Below are 26136 nucleotides of genomic sequence, written 5' to 3'. Positions count from 1 at the left end.
CTTGATGGGCCAAATGGCCTAATTCTGCTCCTATTACTTATGACCTTCTGACCTTATGATCTTATGAGCTGAATGGTGATGTTTATGCGCTGTTAATTCGCATTCTCACTTCCTCTTCTACTCCCTCTTCTTCCTCACAGTGTCCTCATTCATCCACTCCTCTGCATTCTCTCTCTTTATTTCCCTCCATCTCTCTCTCTCTCTCCCCTCCCCTTTTCGCTTGCCCTCCTTACTTCACCCTTCTCCTTACCTTGTTTTTCTCTTCATTCTTTCCGCCCCCCCCCCCCCCCTTTACTTTTTCTTGCTTTGCCGTGCTCTTGCTTTTCTCCCTCTCTACATCCCTCTTTATCTCAGTCACTCTCCCTGCCAATCCCTCCCTCCTTCTCGCCCACCCTTGGCTTTCCACTCTGTCACTGATGGCCACAGGTAGACATGCAATGATGAAGCATTCCTGGTTATGTGTGTCACTGCTGCCACCTTCTGGTTGCTTATCAGCTCTCCTCCATAAACGCACGCAGATTGGAGCGGACCAGGCCATTCGGCCCTTTGAAACGGCCCCACCTACCACCAAGATTACAGCTACTTTCTCATAGAATGCCCATAGAGGGCACAGCAATAGAGTTGCTGCCTTACAGCGCCAGAGACCCGGGTTCGATCCTGACTACGGGTGCTGTCTGTACGGAGTTTGTACGTTCTCCCCGTTACAAGCTTGGGTTTTATCCGGGTGCTCCGGTTTCCTCCCACACTCCAAAGGCGTACAGGTTTGTAGGCTAATTGGCTTGGCATATCTGTACATTGTCGCTCGTGTGTAGGATAGAGCTAGTGTACTGGGATCGCTGGTCGGCACGGACTCAGTGGGACGAAGGGCCTGTTTCTCGTCCTGTTCAGTCTTCAATCTTTTAGTGACAGTTCCGTAGTTTCTATGTTTTGGTATTTATGGTGTGTTCAGTTTTTCATTAAGTTCTGTGGATATCATAATGCTTTGCTCTGATGCCTGACAACCGCTGTGCTTGAATGAAAGTTTTAAAATTCTGCTACTGGACTCGGCAAATCACACTGAGTACTGATTGTGAATGATCAGCCATGATCACATTGAATGGCGGTGCTGGCTCGAAGGGCCGAATGGCCTCCTCCTGCACCTATTGTCCATTGTCTATTGGCAAATCACTGAGAATTCAGTGTGATCCTACACGAGCAATTCTTCACAGCAGTCTGACGTACAGTGCCAGGAGATCCTTTGGACCCTTTTACAGATGAGTGCCTCCATTTTCTCCAGTGGAGGAAGGAGGCGTTCTTGCAGGATGAGGTTCCTTGCTGCGTCTCATCGCGGTGTGCCGACCAGGCTGAGAGAGTGTAGGTGGACGAGCCACTCAGTGTGCGTGAACTGTTGGTCAAAAGCTGATGAAGGTAGTGGTGTAGATAGGATAGATGAGAGAAGAGTACGGGTGCTTCACCCTGTTTCAAACCAGTAAAAGCTGCATTAAATCTCCAGCTCCATTATCCACATGAACCTATAGATTTGTCATGCATAATCTTCCATGGTACTTCTCCTTGTCCAACATTGCCTTAGTCACTCCTCTGATTTATTTGCTTGCTTCTGTGCCTGGTGCTGGCGAAAGAGATACTCTCTTGTTTTATGTTCTCGTTTCAAACTGTCGGCCTCCCTTCAGTTTAAAGAGCGTTCAGAATTTAAAATCATCAATTTTCCCGAAATTCAGACGCAGAGCAACAAGCAGCATAAATCTGAGGTCCCAGAGGACGCACGCACTGCACCTGTTTGCTACAGAGAGGGTGACTGTCGCATCCTCTGGCTGCATCCATCCATCAACTATTCGGGCGGCGCAGTGACTCAGCGGTAGAGTTGCTGCCTTGCAGCGCCAGACACCAGGGTTCGATCCTAACTGCAGGTGCCGTCTGTATGGAGCTTGTACCTTCTTCTCCCCCGTGACCTGCGTGGGCTTTCTCCGAGTTCTCCGGTGTCCTCCCACATCCCAAAAACGTACAGGTTCGTAGGCTAATTGGCTTGGTAAAATGGTAAATTGTCCCTAGTGAGTGTGTGGGATAGTGTTGGTGTAGGGCGATGGCTGGTCGCCGCGGGCTCGGTGGGCTGAAGGGCCTGTTTCCACGCTGTATTTCGAAACTAAACCGAACTAAACCAAGTAATGAGAGGATAGAAGTCAGCCATGGCTTACAACGGAGCCATCAGAGTACATGCCCTGTCCTTCGCCACGGAGCGATCCCATCAACGGTGCTTTTCTTGGGTAGGGCCGAAGATGTCCTGGTTGGGTTGCTCCTGGGCCTGGCCAAGCTGGCCATTCTCGATTCACGGCGCCAGGTGGAAGAGGGCTCTGCCCGAGCCAGCTGCCTGCCTCTTTTCCAGGGTTACGTCCGCGCCCGGGTGGTACTGGTGAGGGACTGGGCGCTGTCCACGAGCGCACTGGGGGATTTCCGGGACCGCTGGGCACCGCGGGGGATTGGATGCATCCTGGATAGGGATTGTAATACAGTTGTTTAATAGTTTCATTCGGTATATTTGTTTGTATTGTATTCTGGTGGTGGGTTCTGTTTTGTTTTATTGCATTGTAAATATTGTTTTTAAATAATTGAATACATTTTTTGATTAAAAAAAAAACGGTGCTTTTCTTGTTAGTCGTCCATGGGTTGTAGGCTGGGCTGACATTGCATGTATTTGACCACCGGTTGTGTAGTCCTGGGTGCCGCAGCCAAGGAACCGGGAACCCGCCCAGAGGACCCGGAGGACCCGGAGGCTCGGCGGACCCGGAGGACCCGGCGGACCCGGAGGACCCGGAGGCTCGGCGGACCCGGAGGACCCGGCGGACCCGGAGGACCCGGCGGACCCGGAGGACCCGGCGGACCCGTAGGCTCGGCGGACCGCTGCCTGTCGAGGGAAGCCGCCGGGCCTGGACCCTGCCCGTCCCCCGAGGACCAGAGAACCGACGAGGAGGGAGCAACTGGAGACGAGGAGCGAGGGCCTGTAGGAGGCTGAACCATGGGTAATGCCTCCAGCGCCTTCAAGATCGCCTGCAGAAGCCCCCCCCCCCCCATCACGGGACACAAAGATGGCCGGGCGAGGAGAAGGACGTTGATTTGTGGACCGATCCAATAAAAGGAAGGCCTTGCAGGAGCCTGGGGCTTACCTGGATCGGCTCCAGTAGACCGAGTGCGTGGGTGGACCGGTCTTTGGAAATGGTGTCAAAACATGGCTTCTCCCCCCTCTGCAAACACTCTGAAGAAGCATTACAACCCAAAACATCACCTATCCAGAACCATGCTATCCATGGTTCCAGTTATACTCTTCCCTGTAGCTGATGGACCACATGTCCCCATAGTCTCCTGAGACTCCCCAGACCATTCCCCCATTGGATAACTGCAAGTCATAACCTTGTTACTAAGCTTTGGGTCTGCAATACAAACTATTGCTTTATAATACAAGACATGCCATAGCAGAGCCTGATAATTAGCAACCCACATTATGACTACTGCATTGCTCACTTGTAAGTAATTTGTATCTGCGTCAACTACACTAATGCACAGTAGACAAGCCTGTGGGCCGATTTACAACCTGCCTCGGACTCATGACTCCACCATATATTCACTGGGAAATTATATTTATATTTTCACCAACCTGCAAGAAACCTTTCTGTTCCTCCACATTTTCCAGCTTTACGGTCCGTTATTCCCAACTGTGAGTGAGTGCCAACTTGGTCCCATCTCAACATCTCCTCTTCTAACTAAAAATCAGAAAGGATGGATAGCAAAGGCAGAAGCCCTTCGAGATAAATCTACTCTAGCTCATCGAGTCCATCAGGTAGTTCCAATACCATGTGCGTCGCAAGACCAAGTCTATCTATAAGAAAATAACTGCAGGTGCTGGTACAAATCGAAGGTATTTATTCACAAAATGCTGGAGTAACTCAGCAGGTCAGGCAGCATCTCGGGGGAGAAGGAATGGGTGACGTTTCGGGTCGAGACCCTTCTTCAGACTGATGTCAGGGGGGCGGGACAAAGGAAGGATATGGGTGGAGACAGGAAGATAGAGGGAGATCTGGGAAGGAGGAGGGGAAGAGAGGGACAGAGGAACTATCTAAAGTTGGAGAAGTCGACGTTCATACCACTGGGCTGCAAGCTGCCCAGGCGAAATATGAGGTGCTGTTCCTCCAATTTCCGGTGGGCCTCACTATGGCACTGGAGGAGGCCCATGACAGAAAGGTCAGACTGGGAGTGTGGGCCAAGTCTACTGACACCATCGAAACTTTGCTAACCACTGGAAAAGACTCACAAACTAATACAGTTCCAGGTTGCTTTGAGAGATAAAGTCTGGGAGATTTCTTCCTGGGCCTTTAGGGAATTGAAGTTACTCCAGGAGATCAGTATAATGTTGCGTTTGCGTTTGTGTCTTCTCATGGGGGCAATTTCATTCCCCACTAGTTCACCCTGTGACCATTTCTCCCAAACTCCCATCAACTCCTCCCAGATTCCACCCCTGACCTGTACACAAGGGGCAAATTACAGTGATCAATTTACCTACCAATCTGCACGTCTTGGGGATGAGGGAGGAAACTGGGGTACCTGGAGGAGATCTACACGCTCACAGGGAGGATGTGCAAAGTCCACACAGAGGGTGCTGGAAATCAGGGGAGGTCTAGCTGTGCACCAAACTCAAGTTTTATCTATCCTTAGCTTATGAAAGATTGTGGTGAGAGGTCATTGAAATGAATTGACGGGCCAGAGTTAGACAGGCTCATCACCCATGCGGCCCACGCTCCATCGCACGATGATCGTCCATGGGCAACGAAACCTCCTTCAATCCATGGATGTGATAATCCGAGTTCTTTACCTTCAGTCTGAATAATCACACGCAATACTGGATGAGCACATCAGATTTATTCCACAGTGGGGTTCTTACCGTGAGGATCTCCAGACACAATACTAGCGTCTGAAAAGATCTCAACTCAGGAGAGGGGAAGAACAACTTTTCCACGATTGTTTACTTTTTTTTATACGGAAAGGAAAAAGGGGCGTAACAGATAAAATTAAGGACCAATTACAATTCTTTGCAGGGGAAAGTATCTTTTATACACGAGCAATCTCACAGCTGCACGACCTTACTCTACTGTTTAGGACACAGGCTCACACTATCAGGTGAAGGGAGTCGTTTAAGAACAAAGGATCCCTATACTTCTCTGTCTACTCCCTATCACTCCTAAAGGGACAAACACATTCCATTCCCAATGATAACATTTCTACCACAAGCATCCATCTTACTGCTTTCTACTGCATATAAGCATCCATTTTATATTAGCTAATAGGATAGATTCTCAGATGGTCGACGCAGAGACCTGCATCTCCCAGCTGTGTCCCTTTTTTGGAATTGGATGTCATGGAGTCATACAGTGATACCGTGTGGAAACAGGCCCTTCGGCCCAACTTGCCCACACCGGCCAACATGTCCCAGCTACACTAGTCCCACCTGCCCGCTCTTGGTCCATATAGCCCCCACACTTGTCCTGTCCATGTACCCGTCTAACTGTTTCTTGAACGTAGGGGAGAAACATTGTGCTGTTATCTTCAACCCACCTCAGCCCAAACACAAACACAGATGACAAATGGCACCTGGATTTCCATATGGACCACATGGGATGAAGTGGAAAGAAAAATTGTTTCGTTCAGTTTAGTTTATTGTCACAGTGAAAAGCTTTGGTTGCGTGCTAGCCAGTCAGCAGAGAGACAATACATGATTACAATCGATCCATTTACAGTGTATAGATACATGATAAGAGTTTAAAATATTAGACATAAAAATAAATATATATAATTATTAATTATATTAACTAAATCTATTAATTCCAAATTCCATCTATTTTTTGCCACTAACGCCTCCAGCTTGTTGGTTGGCACTTTTGGTAAATAATTATATGAATGCACATTGTTCAGAGAATTCGCTGTTCCCGCCTACCATGAGTGCCAGTACTGTCTCACCTGCTCAATGGATGTGGATGATAAGAGGTCTGGGAGACATTTTACTTAAGAGAAAGAATGGGTGACGATTCGGGTCAAGACCCTTCTTCAGGCTGAAGAAGGTCAGAAGAAGGGTCTCGAAACGAAACGTCACCCATTCCTTCTCTCCAGAGATGCTGCCTGTCCCGCCGAGTTACTCCAGCATTTTGTGCCCATCTTCAGTTTAAACCAGCATCTGCAGTTCCTTCCTGGGCATTTTACTTGTCTCACTTCAATCAGAATCCATAAATTAATGACCCATGTCCTGCATGTTGTCAGTCGGATGTCTGCTTGTGAAAGCGAGATATTCTTTGAACTGTCGTTCATCACAGGAGGTGCGATGGTCTTTGACTGTGACATTAAAGCAATCGTTTACCCTTTTCCACATAATCTCTCCCTAGGGAAAATGATTAGATCTGACCCAGAAGGGATTCTTTCAGATCCTTATGTTTTACTTCAGCAATAAAAGTGCCTGGTGTAATTACACGCTTTGTACAGCTCAGATACCCTCGGGCTTTGAGTAGGGTGTGTAGTGAGAGTGGTGATCACAGGGCCCTAATTTCCAACAAAACTATCTCTATGGTAATAATGAAGGTAAATTAAGGCTATTATGTTCTAGCCCTGGAGCTTCCGTCTCTCCCATTCCTCTCAGTTCTTTTAGTTTAGTTTAGTTTTAGTGTAGTTTAGAGACACAGCGCGGAAATAAGCCCTTCAGCCCGCCAAGTCCGCACCGACCAGCAAACCCACACACTAACACTATCCTACACACACTCGGGACAATTTTCATTTATACCGAGCCAATTAACCTACAAACCTATATGCCTCTGGGGTGTGGGAGGAAACCGAAGATCTCTGAGAAAACTCATGCGGTCACAGAGAAAATGTACAAACTCCATACAGACGGCACCCGTAGTCAGGATCGAATCTGGGTCTCTGGGGCTGTAAATGCTGTAAGGCAGCAACTCTACCACTGCGCCGCAGAGCTGCCCATATGACTTTTAGGAGCTCTTCTTTAGACTCTCACTCCTTGTATCCCTTGAGTTTAGTTTATTGTCATAAAAAATGAAACGCTTTTGTTGCGTGCTAATCAGTCAGCCTAAAGACAATACATGATTACAATGAGCCATCCACAGTACAGATAGATAATAAAGGGAGTAAAGTACATTTAGTGCAAGATAAAGTCCCCAATAAAGTCCGATCAAAGATAGTCCGAGAGTCTCCAATGCTCTCTAGTTGTTGATAGATGGTTAACTTGCATGATAACAGCTGGGAAGAAACAGTCCCTGAATATGGAGGTGTGCGTTTTTTTCACACTTCTATTCCTTTTGCCCAATGGGAGAGGGGAGAAGAGGGAGTGGCCAGGGTGCGACTCGTCCTTGATTATGTTGCTGGCCTTGCCGAGGCAGCGTGAGGTGTAAATGGAGTCAATGGCTATCTCCGTACACCAGCGCTATCCTACACATTAAGGACAATTTACAATTTACAGAAGCCAATTCACCACCAAACCTGCACGTCTTTGGAGTGTGGGAGAAAACCGGCGCACCAGGAGAAAAACCACGCGGTCACAGGGAGAACGTACAAACTCCATACAGACTGCACCCGTAGTCGGGATCGAACCCAGGTCTCTGCCGCAAGGCAGCATCTCCACTGCTCCGCCACTGTACCTTCTGGTTCCAGATACAGATTGCACCCATTAGCCCTAATGTGCCCCACATTTTATCCTGGTTATTCTTATGACCTTACTTAAAATACTTAAAGAATTACCGTGGATTTACATGGATGCTCTCTATCACTGATTTCTTCTGACCCTCCATTTTTTTCACTGCCTCCCAACAGTTTTTATGCTCATGACTTGCCCACACCGGCCAACATGTCCCAGCTACACTAGTCCCACCTGCCTGCGTTTGGTCCATATCCTTCCAAACCTGACCTACCCATGTACCTGTCTAACTGTTTCCTAAATGTTTGGATAGTCCCTGCCTCAACTACCTCGTTCCATACCCCCACCACCCTTTGTGTGAAAAAGCTGCCCCTCAGATTCCTATCGAATCTTTTCCCATTCACCTCAAACCTGTTTCCTCTGGTCCTCGATTCATCTACTCTGGGCAAGAGACTCTGTGCATCTACCAGATCTATTCCGCTCAGGATTTTATATACCTCTAAAAGATCACCCCTCATCCTCCTCCGCTCCAAGGAAGGAGTCCCAGCCTACTCAACCTCCCCCTACCTGGAGGTAGACACAAAATGCTGGAGTAACTCAGCGGGTCAGGCAGCATCTCAGGAGAGAAGGAATGGGTGACGTTTCGGGTCGCGACCCTTCTTCAGACTTCAGTCTGGATACACCTCTGAAATTCTACCCCCTTTGAGTGTTTAACTCCAAGGCAATCCCGGTTAAAATTTAGGAAACCGTAATTCCCCAGTACGACAAGCCTATTTTTATTGCGTCTCTCTGATATTTACCAGTTATTTTAAGGGAGGCCTTCTATAAACCATCAGTAAACCAATGGCATTCATTTTTACAAATGACAAACGGCGATGGGCCCAGCTCCAAATCCTGAGGCACACCACTAGTCTCAGGTCTCCAGTCTCACAAACAACCATCCATCATCACCCTCTGCTTCCTTCCATGAAGCCAACTTTCTGTCCAATCTGCTATCTCTTTGGATCCCATGCGATCTAATCTTCCAGAGCAGCCTACCATGCGGAACCTTGTCAAATGCCTTGTGTACAAAATCATGAGAGGAATAGATCAGGTAGACGCACGGAGTCTTTTGCTCAGAGTTGGGGAATCGAGAACCAGAAGATGGGTCTCGACCCGAAACATCGTCCATTCTTTCTCTCCAGAGATGCTACCTGTCCTGCTGAGTTACTCCAGCATTTAATGTCTATCTTCGACTTAAACCAGCATCTGCAGTTCTTTCCTAGACAGGGGGAAATATTTAATAGGAACCTGTGAGGGGTAATGTTTTTACACAAAGAGTGGTGGGTGTATAGAAGCAGCTGCCGGAGGACGTAGTTGAGACAGGGACTATCGCAACGTTTAAGAAACATTTGGACAGGTACACGGATAGGATAGGTTTAAAGGGATATGAGCCAAACGCAGCCACGTGGGACACGTGTAGATGGGGTATGTTGGTCGGTGTGGGCAAGTTGGGTCAAGCTGTACACTGTATGACTATGAATCCATGACTCTTCGATAACTGCTCCTCGGGATGAATAAATTACCAACATTGACTGAATGGATTATTTAAGTGAAGTAGACAATGATAGATTTTGTCATATTCACCTCAAGGTTAAATGTAACTTAAGTTCCTTGCTAGTATTGAAGAGTCTGAGTCTGAAGAAGGGTCTGAAGAAGGGTCTCGACCCAAAACGTCACCCATTCCTGAAGAAGACTAGTCTGAAAAAGGGTCTCGACCTGAAAAGCGGCACGGTGGCGCAGCGGTAGAGTTGCTGCCTTACAGCAAATGCAGTGCCGGAGACCTGGGTTCGATCCCGATTACGGGTGCCGTCTGTATGGAGTTTGTACGTTCTCCCCGTGACCTGCGTGGGTTTTCTCCGAGATCTTCGGTTTCCTCCCACACTCCAAAGACGTACAGGTTTGTAAGTTAATTGGCTTGGTAAATGTAAAAATTGTCCCTAGTGGGTATAGGATAGTGTTAATGTGCGGGGATCGCTGGGCGGTGCGGACCAGGTCGGCCGAAAGGGCCTGTTTCCGCGCTGTATCTCTAAACTAAACTAAATTAAACGTCACCCATTCCTTCTCTCCAAAGATGCTGCCTGACCCGCTGAGTTACTCCAGCATTTTGTGATACCTTCGATTTGTACCAACATCTGCAGTTATTTTCCTACACTACATTCTTTGCTAGTACTGTAGAAAGTAATCAAACATCTGTCGATCAAGCTCCCTTCGTTTGGTTCACCACAGGCAAACTGGAAGGAATCCCAGCAGTGCAAGGTTCACCCCATTATAAGTGAAGTCATGTGGCAGGCAAAGCCTGGGTAGACACAAAATGCTGGAGTAACTCAGCAGGACAGGCAGCATCTCTGGTGAGAAGGAATGGATGACTTTTCGGGTTGAGAGTTTAGTTTAGTTTAATTTAGTTTCGAGATACAGCACGGAAACAGGCCCTTCGGCCCACTGGGCCCTTGCTGACCAGTGATCCCCGCGACACACACCAGGGACAATTTTTACATTTACCGAGCCAGTGAACCTACAAACCTGTACGTCTTTGGAGTGTGGGAGGACACCGAAGATCTCGGAGGAAACCGACGCTGCAAGTGTTGTAAGACAGCAACTCTACCGCTGCGCCACCGTGCCACCCTTCTTCAGACCCGACCTGAAAACGTCACCCATTCCTTCTCTCCAGAGATGCTGCCTGTCCTGCCGAGTTACTCCAGCATTTTGTGTCTATCTTCAGTGTAAACCAACATCTGCAGTTCCTTTCTGGGCAAAGCATGGATGTTGCCATGGCATTAGTCTTGGCTCATGCATTCCCCCACTCTGCTTCAGCAAGTCGTGGGTTCAAGACCCACTCCTTGATCACACAAACCAACAGGGTGAGACTGAAGTGCAATACCAAGAGAGTGCTACATCGTCAAAGACCAGAGTCTGTGCCAGCAATCGAGGATGCAGTGGGAATCCAAATAAAAACATCAGATGCTGGAAATCTAAAATAACAGCAGAAAATTCTGGAAATGCTCAGTAGGTCAGGCTGCATCCGTGGGTAGAGAAACAGAGTCAATATTTCAGATCAAAGATCCTTTGTCAGGGTTGGGAAGTGGGCAAAAAAGCTGCAGGAAAAGTGGGGTGGGGGGTGTCTTTAATAGGGTGAAACTGGGAATCAGCTGTAAATGGGATTAACTGGTAAGTGAATGAATAAGAACAGGCTGCAGGTGAGAAGATGGATAGAAGGTCGTAGACAGAAGAATGTAGTGTTGTGCGCTGTTTAGCAGAAAGACGTGCCTTGGCAGATTAGACTGAGCATGTCCTCCACTCCCAGTGAGAATGAAAAACAAGCTGAGCCAATGTCACACATGGACGACTGATACAGACAGAAATAAAGCTACCTGAAGGTGGAGAAGTCAATATTGAATGCAGGTGGCTGCAAAGTGCCCGGACGGAAGATGAGATGCTCTTCCTCAGGCTTGCGTTGGACCTCAATGTAATGATGCAGGAGGCCACAGACTGGCATTTCAGGGTGGCAATAGGGTGGACAATTAACATGGCAGACAACAGGAAACTCAGTGTCACTCTTGTATACTGAAAGGTCCAGAGAGGATTGAGTCCATCATATTGAGGGGCCCTGTACTGGAGGGAATTGCAGTGTTATACAGGGTATGAAGAAGACACTCATGCCATTGGGCGTACATGTCCTTCCCAAGCTGAGTCTGAGAGACACCAGGAAGTTTGGAGCTCATAGACACAGTTGTAGCTCTATCACTGTAGCGATTGGTAAATGCAAAATTCTATGGCTACAGTACAAGGAATAGGTAACGTTTCAGGTCGAGACCCTTCTTCAGATGACCCAAAACATCACCTCTTCCTTTTCTCCAGGGATGCTGCCTGACCCGCTGAGTTACTCCAGCATTTTGTGTCTACCTTCTGTGCAGTTCCTTCCTATACATTTTGGCTACAGCACAATACCTGAGAAGGTGAGCAAAGGTATAACGTGGTGGAAAAACAGGACGAATGGCTGCCTCCATGTTATAGAGCGACGCAACCAAGGCATGGGTGGCAAAGCACTGATACCATTTTAGATGGAGTTAGTTGACGGCCCATCTGAAGAAAGGTGTAAAGCCTGAGTTAAAGAGCAAGCACTGCATTAGCATGAGGCTTCCATGGGAGGAGATGAGCCTGAGATGGGGCAATGTGTGAGACAATAGTGGCATTAAATGATTGCAAAAATGCTGAGTGGCGTTGAGTTAGAATCTGGTGAAATAACACAGTGATATTTCCAGAAGTGGACCGTAGTTTAAGTTAATAATATTAGTAAAGATTGGAACTTTCAGTATATTAAAAAAAATTAAGCTCAGTTTTTGAAACCCAGAGTTGGCTATTTTTGTTCCAGCCCATGAAAGTTTTTTTTTTTGCTAATTTCAATACAGGAGGCTATTCAGCCCAATGAGTCCATGCTAACTCCTACCACAACTATTTCATCAGACCTTTTTGACATTCCCTATTTCCTAGGAGCCGGGTTACTTTATTCTTTACTTTAGACTTTGGACTTTAGAGATGCTGAGCAGAAACGGGCTCTTCCGCCCACGCCTTCTCTGGCGCTGTACGGCAGCAACACTACCGCTGCGCCACCGTGCCGCCCTGTATAAGATAGTCAATTCACTGGATGTTAGAATAACAAGAACCCACAGCTAAGGAGGAAGGTGAGAAGTTCAGCAGAGTGGGCTGTAGCACTGCTGCTGTGGGTTAGATGTAGGAAAAGAGCTTGGTGTCCAGGAGATCTCCATTATTCATGGCTGAATCATGATCAGATTCCACCGGGTTCCTTCAGGGAGGATTGCGTTGCAATGCAGAGGCAGTTCAAGAATTCTAACGATCTCATGACTGACATTACACTAAACCTCGACCTATTTACGTCCAAAGTCTGCCAATTAAGGCAGAAACCCCCTTCTGGCTGGAATGAAGGAATTGGAAATAATCCAGAAAGGCAAAGTCAAAGAGAACGACTTTCAACTCCAAAAGGGTCGGTGCAGAACCAAAAATGTCCAGTGCCCAAGACGTGAGAAAAGTAGGAGGAATGGGAGATTTAATAATGACTTACATTTGAAAATGTTAATAATGGGTTTAGGGTTCTTGGGAATATATATAGGAAATAAGTATAATTGCAACTATTGCAGATGTCAACAGATGCATGGTCTGAGATAAGTTTGGGGTTACAATTAATGTTTTAAAATGGATGCAGCAAAGCCTATTAAGGTTATGGGTGGTCAAGATATCAACTATAGCATAATTATGTGAGTAGATATATCTGAAACTTTTGGAGAGGTGAACCGTTGATATTATCAGTACGAGGACCAAAAAATGCAGAGATGCTAACTTAAATTTATAGTATAGAGTTCATAATTCAGTGGGATAGAAAATTAATAGATATTTAGTTAGTATATATATAACTGCTTTAGTGAATCATCAATTAATTATTATATGGTACATGCACTTGTATAAATTCACTTGTATGTTTATACACTGAATAATTTAATACACGTAGGCAATTGTTATTGAAATGGTCTTTTAATTTCATTTAAAAGGAACGTAATGTAATATATATTGATTTGCTGATGTAGTTTTAAGAATTGCATGTACTGCGTGCAATGACTTTTGCTACAGTTCTGTACCAGCCACAGTTTTCCAGTGAAATGGGTAAGGTTAAAGGAAGGACTGGGAAAGAACCAGGTGAGTTAAAATGAGGCATAAGAACCGGGGCCCGAGGTGTGTAAGGGAGCACGGGAGCAGGGACGCTGGAAGGCAGTGGGAGCAACAAGACCCTTCAAGAGGTGGGAGGTCATTACCCGTGATGGATTGGGCAACGTCTACCACTTTCTGCGGCCTCCTATGTCATTAAAATGGTTGAATGTCCGATCACCAGGCTGTAGACTAGTCTGAAGAAGGTTCTCGACCCGAAACGGCACCCATTCCTTCTCTTCAGAGATGCTGCCTGTCGCCGCTGAGTTACTCCAGCATTTTGTGTCTATCTTGTGATGTAACCAGTATGCTTTCCACCATATACCTGTAGATGTTCGATAGAGTATTCAGCGACATGTCGAATATCCTCCATCTTCTGAGGAAGTGGAGGTGCTGGTGAGCTTTCTTTATGATTATATCAATGTGCTGGGCCCAGGCAACGATCATCAGAAGGTAAGCACAACCTGCTGGAGTTACTCAGTCTGAAGAAGGGTCTCGACCCGAAACGTCACCCATTCCCTTCTTTCCAGAGATGCTGCCTGTTGCGCTGAGTTACTCCAGCAGTTTGTGTCTAACTTCGATTATAACCAGCATCTGTAGTTTTTTTCCTATCACCAGAGATGTGTTCAGCCAGGAGCCTGAAGCTGTTGTCTCTCAGAAAGCAGATAGCGGATCATTGTAGCTTGTCCACCTCAAAGGCTAAATCAATTGTCCTGTAATTTAAGATGAAGATAGGCACAAAAAGCTGGAGTAACTCAGCGGGACAGGCAGCATCTCTGGAGAGAACGAATGGATGACGTTTCGAGACCCTTCTTCAGGTCCTGTAATTTACTCGGTTTAGCCCTCCCTCCCTTTTCAAAGAACTGCACAATTGTACAACAAACTGGCAACTTTCAGCTCTTACACCTCAACGACACTGATTTTCACCAAGTTGTTTAAGTTAATGCAAGAATCCTGGGTTTCTAATTCCAGCTCTGGCAACTATGGCAGGAAACCTTCCAGTTATATGTCACCATAAAATACAATGCTTCACAATCACTAGTCTGCTTTTGAAATGCAGCCACTGCTAATTTCTGTTCACGCTGGGAGAGTGCAGGAGAACCATCTGAAGTTTTTGGCAGATTTAAACAGCTCCAACTTTTCTTCTCAGAGGTTTACCTGAGGCAAGGTTGGCACCTGGACAAGTCGCTAGGACCAAAATACAGAAGTGATTAGCACTAGTCTAATAGAGTTGACGGGTTTTCTAGAGAGGTACCATGGACGCTGTCCCTTGACATCTTCCTTCGTTTATTACTGGTGAGAAAAGAAAATAAGTGTTTGAAATTGAGAGACAATTTTAGATTTTGAGATCACAATAGCTGAGGAACATTGGTGCAGCGGTAGAATTGCTGCCTTATAACGCCAGAGACACAGGTTCGATCCTGGCTATGGGTGCAGTTGTATGGAGTTTTTAGGTTCCCCCTGCGACCGTGTAGGTTTTCTCCCAGTGTTCCGGTTTCCTCCCACATTCCAAAGACGTGCAGGTTTGTAGGTTAATTGGCCTCTGTAGATGGTCCCGAGGGTATTGGAGAGAACTAGTGTCCAGGTGATTGCTGGTCAGCCTGGAGTCGGTGGGCCGAAGGGCCTGTTTCCACGCTGTATATCTAACCTAACATAACCTCATAGCAGTTCAAGGGATCCATAGACCCTGAGAATATTTGTGTGTACATAAAAATAATGTATGCTTGGTTTAGTTTTATATCAACAATTTGAATTTATTTCACATAAATATTACGAAGACAACTTATGGAACCTTGTCAAAATGGATTTCAAACTGGAAGGTGGATATTAAGAGAGAATGGCTGAAAAGGTATGTTTTAAGAAGGCTTTAAAAGGAGTGGAGAGGTCAGATAAAAGGCAGCACTGTGGCTCAGCTGGTAGAGCCACTGTCTCACAGTGCCAGTGACCCTGGTTCAATCCTGACCTCAGGTACTGTCTGTGTCGAGTTTGCACGTTCTTCCTGTGACCGCGTGGGTTTCCTCCAGATGCTTCTGGTTTCCGCCCACATTCCAAGGACGTGTGGATTTGTAGGTTAATTGGCCTCTGTAAATTACCCCTATTGTGTAGGAAGTAAATGAAAATGTGGGATAACATCGAACTAGTATGAGTGGGTGATTGGTGATCGGCGAGGATTCGGTGAGTTGAAGGGCCCGTTTCCGAGCTGTATCTTTAATTCCAATTAAAAATAAATAAAACAGCAAGTTGCTGGAGGACAAAGATGTACAGAACTGAAAGGAATGGGTTGTTTGGTGGTGGTGAGGCGTGGGGTGCAGATTGGATACTATAGTTATAACAAATTGTAGAAAGAGGCTGGGTTTAGTCAAGGATAACAGCTTTAAACTCAATGTTGAAGATTTAATGTTGGCCATTGAGTACAGAGGTGATAGGAGCAGAACTATGTGTACAATTTCAGAGTGTTAGCAGTGTTGAATATGATGAAGTCTATTGAGGAAGTAGCATTGATCAAGGATAATTGCAACAATCAAGGCTGAAGACACCATTAGCACGAATGAGAGTTTCAGAAGAACATGTTAGATAAGTAAATTTAATTGGTCTTTATGAAGGTATTAAATATCGTAGCAAGATTATGATGCAAGGAGATTGCATCAAAAATAGTGCTTGTAGTGAGGGATTGAGTCAATAATTTTGGCTTTGCGAATATTTAGCTGGAGGAATCGGGATTTTACCAACCCTGCATCAGATAGCTGCAGGCTGGTGTCATAGTGATTAGACTAGTTATTGGTGAGTAGGTGTAGGGGCAAATGGAAAGGCCAGGCAGAGTTGGTGTTTGAAGTAATGGTCAATTTATTAAAACTTGTGTGCACCGGGAGACCAGTCAAAGCTGATCTCCTGAGCGCAACTTTGGTGCAGCTTTTACATTCTCAGCTGACAAGATTACACAGAAACTTGATTAACAGTAAAACTAGCTCTGGATTACAGAATGGAGGTTACAGAAAGACATAATTAGGAAACAAACTAGGTCTTGATTACAGAATAAAATGATTATCCAGAAGTCTAACAGTTGACAGTAGATCCAATTTTCTGTTACATTGGTGGGTGCACACTATAACATAATCGACAAAGTTCCTGAAACTTGGGTGTTGTCACTGCTGCGTTCCATGTCTCTACTTTTAGGCTTTGTCTGCGTTTCGCTGTCGCCACATTAGCACAATCCACATCCCTAGTTACTAGTTATCAGCCCTCACTATTCTTTCCCCTGCAACAGTAGGAAAGAGGACACTTGACAGTGCAATGAGCATGACCTGTGTGGTTGAGTCCATTAAACCCCAACTTCTCGCTACACGGGGAACTACCTCAAATCCACAATGACGACACTCTTTGTGTGCTCTATAGTCGGAAGACCATTCATTGTCAGTTGGGATCTGTTTGTTTTTCTTACAACATGTGTAGGTTGACAATTCCAAAAGGCAAATGTTGAAAATTTTAATTTTAAATTAGAAGGACTGAACAAGTAGGTTTGATCATCTATTGAGAGGGGAAGCTCGAACTTTGGGATCACTAACCACATACCACTTGCAAAGGTCTTCCCGAAGGGCTAACTGATGCTTTTTGCTTCCGTTGTTACCACTTGCAATGTGCTGCATCTTTCCGACAGTGTATTTGATGCCGCTTTTGAGTAGGCTGTAGAACCCAAGGTATAACCAGTAAATGGAGACACAAGAAACTGCAGATGCTGGAATCTTGAATAAAACACATAGTGCTCGAGGATATCAATGGGTCAGGCATCATCTGTGGAGGGAATGGACAAGTGATGTTTTGGACCAAAGAATTGGGGCCCGATATGTTGCCTCTGTATTCCCTCCCTTGATGCTGCCTGACCTGCTGATTTCCTCCAGCACTTTGTGGTATAACTAAAAAATGTTGGAAATACTATGTATCTTGGATTAGTTTAGTTTAGAGATACAGCATGGAAATGGGCCTTTCGCCCAACGGGTCCACGCCAACAATCGATCATCTGTCCACGCTAGTTCTATTTTATTATACTTTCTCATCCACTCCCTACACACTGGGGCATTTTTTACAGAGGACAATTAACCTACAAACCCACACATCTTTGGTATGTGGGGGGAAACCGGAGCATGCTGTATGTGACAATAAAGCAACATTGAATCCTTGAATCATTGACGGAAAAGCTGTGTAACATCACAGTTGCCCAGGAATTGAAAGCCAATGAATGGCAAATGGCAGAAATTCTGAGTAGAAAAGGCAGTACCTATGGAGAGAAACACGGCTAACATCCCACGATGAAAGGTGATCAGCTCAAAATGCCAGTTCTGTCCCCCTTCCTGCCCTTCTCATCTCAAGGATCAGTAGCATACCCTCCTCTGATAACTGAACTTCCCAGTTCTGACACAAGCTTGAAAAACTTTCACCAGCAATGGCTGAACTCATTGTGTCAGAAGGGACTGTAGATGCTGGTTTACACCAAAGATAGACACAAAATGCAACCCCCACCTACTTTGCAGCATCAGCCGTCTGGCTCTTTCTTCCTTTCCACCCAACCCAGCTCTCTGACTCCCCCTCCCTCTTCTGCCTTCAACCAACACACCGGGTCCCCCTCTGTGAATGGCCATTCTCTTGCCTTGCCTCCAAAGAGCAGCACCTCAGATTGCGGGGAGCCACTGATGGCTCATTTGCTTTCGTCATGAAGAACATTGGCGCAGACAAATGATGAGATAGTGTTTCTCAAACATTCCAGGGACGACAATGGGAGCTTACTCCATTCCAACAAAGTGGATGAATAATTAAAGAGGCAATTGGCACCAAACTCTGGGATTCTTTGTAGCTTCATCCTATTCTAGATATTCCCTTTATTCTCACCACATTCTCCCTTTTAATGTGACCCTCCAGTTCTGACAGGTCATCAACATGAAACATTAACTCAGATTCTCGAGCAAAATATAATCTGCTGGAGGAACGCAACGGTTCAGACAGCATCTGTGGAGGGTAATAAACAGGCTATGTTTCAGGTTTGCAACTCAGTTTTTCTCTCCACAGATGCTGCCTGACCTGCTGAATGCTACCAACAGACTTCAGATTTTATTTCAGATTTGTCATATCTGCTGTTTTATTTCCGCTTTTCTAACTTTGCGGAACCCACCTTGACAATGAATAGCAATTAAATGGGAATGAATAAAAACTGCAGATGTAACAAATCTGAAGCAGAATCACAAAAATCATACTCAGCAACTCATTCCCTGGGCACCATCTGTTGACATTTTGCCCAGGACCAAAAGTGTTGCGCAACGCGCTTGCGCATATTCCGACCCGGCGGTCGCGTCATGAGTTCCATGACGTACAAGATGCTGCGACAGCAGAACCTGTGCACACAGACGATGTGCGTCATTAGAAGTTGTGCGCTCCGCTGGTGGCGCGGATGAGGGGGAAAGGCACAAAATGGCGTTTATGATGCCAGGAGGTAGGAGGCGATGGGCAGGAAGGCAGGGCCCAGAGGTCAGAATTGCATCAAACGGAATTGTCATTGTTATCTGTGTGCATTTTTGAATGTTTATTATTATATATGTTTAAAAAATCGTGGAGTTATTTTTTTCTCGTTTTCTTGCCCCCAGTTGGAGTTAGTTACCAATTCATGCTAAAACACATTCACAGAATGTTCATAACTTTGCCTCCTGGCTCCTCTTAACGATTCCCTGTCTCTTGTGAGGCAACTGACATGTTCACAAGGTTCTACACCACGATTGATCAACTAACCTGTCCATCATCATACGGTTCTGCCTTCAGATTCCCATGGTTGGTCAACTGACCTATTCATTCGCGTAGGAAGGAACTACAGATGCTGGTTTGCACCGAAGATAGACACAAAATGTTGTAGTAACTCAGTGGGACAGGCAACGTCTCTGGAGAGAAGGGATGGGTGACGAATCAGGTCGAGAACCTTCTTCAGACCCAACAGGTTTCTGCCTTATGCTCAGGATTGGTCAACTGACATGTCCATCCTGGCAGGGTTCTGCCTTCAGATGACAATAATAATAATATATTCCTTTATTCGTCCCACACTGGGGAAATTTACAGTGTTACAGCAGCAAAGTGGATAGCAAGAGATCATTCATTATAAATAACAGATACATAAATTGTCATCAGTTTTATGTATGTTCTTAGTTGTTATTGTTGTCTCATCTGCTGGAAGCAGTGTTGGTTGTGCAGTCCCACAGCAGCGGGAAGGAAGGACCTATATCTCTCCTTCATGCACTTGGGGTGAAGGAGTCTGTCACTGAAGGAGCTACTCAGTGCAGTGACAGTGTCCTCAAGTCAAGTTTATTTGTCACATGCACATACACGATGTGCAGTGAAATGAAAGTGGCAATGCCTGCGGATTGTGCACAAAAAAAGAATTACAGTTACAGCATATAAATAAAGTTAATACAGAGAAGACAAAATTTAGTCCCTGGAGTTATAAAAGTTAACAGTCCTGATCGCCCGTGGGAAGAAACTCCCGTCTCATCCTCTCCATTTTCACAGCGTGACAGCGGAGGCGCTTGCCTGACCGTAGCATCTGGAACAGTCCGTTGCTGGGGTGGCAGGGGTCCCACATAATCTTGCTTGCTCTCGATCTACACCTCCTGATGTATAGGTGACCTGAAACGTCACCCATTCCTTCTCTTCTGAGATGCTGCCTGACCCGCTGAGTTACTTGGTGCTTGGTCCTCCAAAATATTCCAAATGGAATTAAGCAAGAAGGGCTTCTTGGAGAAGAGCTGCCTTAAATTTAGTTGCGTCTGGTGAAGACTATTCCATGCTTTAATTGTGCGAGGGAAGAATGAATTGCTATACACATATGTCTTGATAGCTGGTATCTCAAGTTGAATCGAATGCCCTCGTCTATTCCTGATAGGTTTGGTGTAGATGTGGTAATCTATGTCGAGCTGACCATTTAACATTTTGTAAAAACAGACCAACATTTTGTGTCTACCTTCGATTTAAACCAGCATCTGCAGTTTTTTTCCTAACCCTCTCATTCCTGGAATCATTCTTGTAAACCTCCTCTGGACCCTTTCCAGAGCCAGCACATCCTTCCTCAGATATGGGGCCCAAATCTGCTCACAGTACTCCAATTTTTTTGTCTATCTTCGGTATGAACTAGCATCTGCTGTTCCTTCCCACACTATCCATTGTGTGTTCAAATTCTCTTGATTGGTCAACTGGCGTTACCTTCACTGTAGGGTTCTTCCTCTCCTTCCCCAGATTTTCATGATTGGTCAGTCGACGTGTCCATCTTCATGGGGTTCTGCCTCCAGATACTTCACATGTTCCTGACCAGGTGTAGTATCCCTGTTTGGTTCAGTAATCCCCTTCACTTGCACCATTTTGTCCATGGGGTAGATTAATATGAGGATTTTTTCGTTGTTATAAAAATCTGAAAGTATGGTCATACCTTCAAAATACTCTGTCGGCCATTTAGGTGTGAGTTAAGGGGAAACCTCGGGACTCTGAATATGGTAAATTCTCCACTCTAGTGGGCTATGGAGGTTCAGTTATTGATTGCGTTCAAAACTAAGATGGACAACTTTCTGATGTTAGAGGACTTAATAGCATAAGGTAGAAGGTCAACCACAATCCTTTTGATTGTTAGAGTTGGTTTCTAGACACCTAGGGTCCCTTCTGACACATTCTACATGTCCATTGTGGTGCCCTGGACCCAAACTCCATCAGGAGCAAGGAACCAGAAGTAGAGGTAGGCCATGTGACTCTTTGACTTTGGACTTTGCAATGTAAATATTTATTTGCAGCAGCGTCACAAGCACATCGAGTCAGACAAGTTATGCAAGAATTACACAAATTCTACAAGATAATAAAAAGAAAAAGACTGCAATCAAAAACAAGACACGTGCAAAACCCAATTTAAAATAAACAAGTCCATGGCTGTGCAAGAGGTGGCTCCCAGTATTCCATTACCAAGATAGCAGTAGGATTGTGCAGGTCAGTTCAAGAACGTGATAGTTGTAGGAGAGTGGCTGTTCCTGAACCTGGTGGTGTGGGACGTCAGGCTTCTACCCGAAGATAACAGTGAGAAGAAGGCATGGCCAGATCATTGATGACGTGATCCTTAAATTGCATGGATTTCAAAATAAATTTTTCTCAAAATTAAAATTGATAATGACTGATTTTACAGAACCCATTCATAACTCTCTGAGCAAAGTAATTCCTCCTGATCCCTCATCCTTAAATCATATCCATTTGATTGGCACCCCATCAGCAACCCTAAACATTAACTTCCGTCCACAATTGGTATCTTGACTGCGATAGGTTATATACAGTCTACAAAGTGCACTGCAGTTATTGTCTATAGTACTCTGGCATTTCCAAAACCTTGACCTTTACCACCAAGTAGGCGAGCAGCAGGCAAGTGGAAACACCACCACCATTAATAGGTTCCATCCAAAGTTACACATCACCCTGATATGGAAATACATTGCTGATCCTTCATTGTTGCTGGGCTCAATCCTGGAACTCCCTACTCAACAGCAATGTGAGAGTACTTGAAGGACGGCAGCAGTTCAAGAGGGGAGTTACTCATGATCGTTTTGGGCATTGGGAGTGAGCTATAAAAGTTAAAAGCACTCTGAGTTCTTTCGTGAACCAGCATCTGCAGTTCCTGGTGCCCATAAAAGTTAACGCTTCAGTTCGATGACTTTTCAGCAGAGCAAGAAAAAGTTCGTAAATTTTTAACTTGCAGAGAAAGAGCAGGGCTGGAGAGAGCAAAGTGAATGTTTGTGATAGGATGGAAATAGAGAAACTAAATGGCAATATTGCCAGCTGAGAGGGGATAGTGAGGCTTGTTAATTGCAGTTGATCTGACTGGAGGAGATGGAAGTAGAGAGAGAAAAAGCCATGCTGGAATTGTGAAATACGGAATATTGTAGTACTGGATGTCAGAAATAAAAGGGAATGCTGGAAATGCCCAGCAGGACAGGCAGTTCCTGTGGAGGGAGAAAATCTGAGTTAGAGAGCTGGCTAATTGGATCCAAAACTGACTTTTTGACAGAACGCAGAGGGTGATGACGGAAGGACGCTTTTCTGATTGGAAGCCTGTGACGAACAGTGTACCCCAGGGATCAGTGCCAGGACCTTTGATGTTTGTGACGTGAATGTAGGAGGTACGATAAATAAATTTGCTGATCTCTTGAAAATTGGCAGTGTTGTAGATAATGAGGAAGGTTGTCTAGGCTGCAGCAGGATACAGATCAGAGGAAAAGTGGGTGGAACATTGGTTAATGGATTTTTATTCCTACCAGTGCAAGGTAATATTCTTTGGGGACTCGAGGTAGGATATATACAGTTTGCACTGAAGTTTAGTTTATTACTGTCACACGTACCGAGGTACAGTGAAAAGCTTTTAGTTGCATGCTATCCACTCAGCAAAAAGACTACACATGAGTACAAGCAAGCGTTCCACAGTGTACAGATACGGGGATAAAGGGTATGTCGTTTAATGCAATATAAAGTCTGGTAAAGATAGTTCGAAGGTCTCCAATGGGGTAGATGGGAGCATAGTTAGTGTGAGAAATGCTGCAAATGAAGTAAAGATTAAAAGAGTGGAGCGATTGCAATGAATGATAGCAGATCCCCCTTCTGGGGCCAGCATGCAAAGAGTCACCTGGCTTCAGTACCATGTTTAATCATAATACAAGATACTGAAACAGCATTGCAGTAGGTTGACAAACGGAGGGGTCCAAGTCCGTGGTTCCCCTGAAAGTGGCAACACGGGTTGACAGGGTGGTGCAAATGGCACATGGCATGCTTGCCTTCATAGGATGGGCCATGGAATATAAGAGCCTACAATGGAGGATTTTAGTTATGGAGAAAGATTAGATAAGCAGGATTTGTTTTCCCTTGAGCCAAGGAGGCTGAAGGTAGACCTGCTAGAAGTTTATAAGATTATGAATGACATGGATAGGGTAGATAATCAAGGTCTTTCCAAGGTTCAAGAACAGCTTCTTCCTGTCAACCATCAGGCTCTTGAACCACAGGGCACAACCGTAACTACATATGACAATTAAACACTCTTGATTCTTTTTTCCATTAGTGGGATATTAGAAATTAGTGGGGGTTGGGTTTAAGGTGTGCAGAAGGAGTTTTAAAGAGGTCTGAGGGGAAAGTTTAACGCAGAAAGTAGTTGATGTTTGGAATGTGCTGCCAGAAGATTAGTGGAATGGGATATATTTGTAACATTGAGACAAGCGCTTAAATAGGCAAGACATACAGGGTCCAAATGTGGGCAATTGGGAGTATTGTAGATGGGCAAAAAGGTCAGCATGAAAATGATGGGCTGAAGAGCCCTTCTCTATGCCAAAAGACTCTATGACTAATGTTACAGTTTCGACACAAACGGGAAAGGCTAGTGATCTGAAATCCCAAGGGTTACAACCTGCCTAGATGGATGATGAAATACTATTCCTTGAGCTTACTTCACACCTCATTGGATCAGTGTAGGATGCCAAGGAGAGGGAGGTCAGAGCGGTAGTGGGTTGGAGAATTACAGCGATAGGCAATTGAAAGCTCAGGTCACCCTTAAAAGTGCAAGTAAATTGCTGCTTTGTCACATATGAGTGAGTGTTTGAGCACTCAAAATTGCAAAAGAAGATGTTGCATGTTCTGCAGCATAGGAAAAAGTCACAGTAGTGTGTACAAGAGCTTAATTTATCCAAATAGAGGTATAACATAATAGCAGCAATAATATAAGGAACAAAGACCAGGGAGGGCGGCACGGTGGCGCAGCGGTAGAGTTGCTGCCTTACAGCGAATGCAGCGCCGGAGACTCGGGTTCGATCCTGACTACGGTCGCCGTCTGTACGGAGTTTGTACGTTCTCTCCGTGACCTACGTGCGTTTTCTCCGAGATCTTCAGTTTCCTCCCACACTCCAAAGAAGTACAGGTATGTAGGTTAATTGACTGGGTAAATGTAAAAATTGTCCCTAGTGTGTGTAGGATAGTGTTAATGTGCGGGGATCGCTGGGCGGTGCGGACTCGGTGGGCCGAAGGGCCTGTTTCCGCGCTGTATCTCTAAATCAAAAAAAAATCTAAATATGTTTCCATGCTCATAAGAACTATTAATCAGTAAATCTTTGGCCCAACACGAAAGGCTTTATTGCTGGCCCAGATCGAGTGGAGAAAGTATCATTGAAGAAACATCTTGGAAACAGCAGTCATTTTATCATATGGTTTAGAATATCTCTGGGAGATGATATAAGTCGCTCCAAGATAAAAGTAGTCAGTTGGAGAGCAACCAGTTTCCATGTGAAGACAACAGAACTAGCCTAGATAAATACAATACAATACAATATATCTTTATTGTCATTGTACCCAGGGGTACAACGAGATTGGGAATGCGCCTCCCATACGATGCAATAATTTAAGTAATTAACAGCAACCCAACGAAACGAAACAGTTGTAACAGTTTTTAGACAGGGTAAAGTGCAAGTTGATCTATGCGTTGTGGCCATCCGGCTCAGCAGGACCGGTTCATAGCAGCTATGGCCCTGGGGATGAAGCTGTTCCTGAGTCTGGAGGTGCGGGCGTAGAAGGCCTTGTATCATCTGCCCGATGGAAGGAGTTCGAACAGACTGTTGCATGGGTGTGAAGAGTCTTTGTGGATGCTGGTGGCTTTTCTGAGGCATCGTGTGTTGTAGATGCCCTCCAAGTCTGGTAGCTGTGTTCCGATGGCCCTCTGAGCTCTATGGACTACCCGCTGTAGAGCTTTCCTTTCTGCCTCCGTGCAGCTGAGGTACCACACAGGGATGCCATGCGTTAGGATGCTCTCTATGGTGCAGCGGTAGAAGGTCGTCAGCAGCTGTTGGGGTAGACCAGACTTTTTCAGTGTTCTTAAGTAGAACAGTCTTTGTTGTGCCTTCTTGACCAGCGCAGCAGTGTTATTGGACCATGTTAGGTCCTCCTAAATGTGAGTGCCCAGAAACTTGAAGCTGGACACTCTCTCCACACTGTCCCCGTTGATAGAGATCGGGGCATATTCCCCGTTATGTGACCTACGGAAGTTGATGATCGGCTCCTTGGTCTTGGTGGTATTTAGGGACAGGTTGTTATCCGAGCACCAGTCCGCCAGGTTCTGCACCTCCGCTCTATAGTTTGTTTCATCCCCGTTGGTGATAAGCCCGATCACCGTTGTGTCGTCTGCAAACTTGACAATGGTGTTGGTGTCGAATGCAGGAACACAGTCGTGTGTGAAGAGGGAGTAGAGCATGGGGCTCAGAACACAGCCCTGTGGTGTGCCGGTACTCAGGGTGATGGTGGAGGACAGGTGCGGGCCCATTCTCACTGCCTGCGGTCGTTCCAGCAGGAAGTCCAGGATCCAGTCACATAATGACGAGCTGAGGCCTAGCTGGTGGAATTTGGTGATGAGCTTGGTGGGGATGACCGTGTTGAAGGCGGAGCTATAGTCTATGAATAGCATCCTCACGTACGTGCCCTGTCTCTCTAGGTGAGTCAGGACAGTGTGAAGAGCCAGAGAGATGGCGTCCTCTGTGGATCTATTTGCCCTGTATGCAAATTGATGTGGGTCCAGTGAGTCAGGGATGCTGGATTTGATGTGTGAGAGGACCAGCCTCTCAAAGCACTTCATGACTATCGGCTAGGGCAACCGGGCGGTAGTCGTTCAGGTTGGAGAT

At 45.7% G+C, this 26136-nt stretch overlaps 1 protein-coding gene across 5 annotated transcripts in view; it reads left to right on the top strand.

Moving 5' to 3' along the window:
• The first annotated feature begins 18819 nt into the window (after positions 1–18819).
• Positions 18820–26136, top strand: part of kdm8 (lysine (K)-specific demethylase 8) — a 31324-nt gene continuing 24007 nt past the window's right edge. The window contains exons 1-3 of one of the 5 annotated variants that reach the window (XM_078418477.1): positions 18877–18949; positions 20699–20774; positions 22500–22611. The gene's annotated coding sequence lies outside the window, so the exon portion shown is untranslated. Of the gene's footprint in view, positions 18950–20698; positions 20775–22499; positions 22612–26136 lie in introns of all 5 variants that reach the window. The other 4 variants (XM_078418480.1, XM_078418476.1, XM_078418475.1 and 1 more) reach the window with 4 other exon arrangements.

The sequence above is a fragment of the Rhinoraja longicauda genome, chromosome 21 (assembly GCF_053455715.1).
Source record: "Rhinoraja longicauda isolate Sanriku21f chromosome 21, sRhiLon1.1, whole genome shotgun sequence".
NCBI lineage: Eukaryota > Metazoa > Chordata > Chondrichthyes > Rajiformes > Arhynchobatidae > Rhinoraja > Rhinoraja longicauda.
The sequence above is the reverse complement of the archived record's forward strand: the minus strand, read 5'-3'. Positions and strand labels throughout refer to the sequence as shown.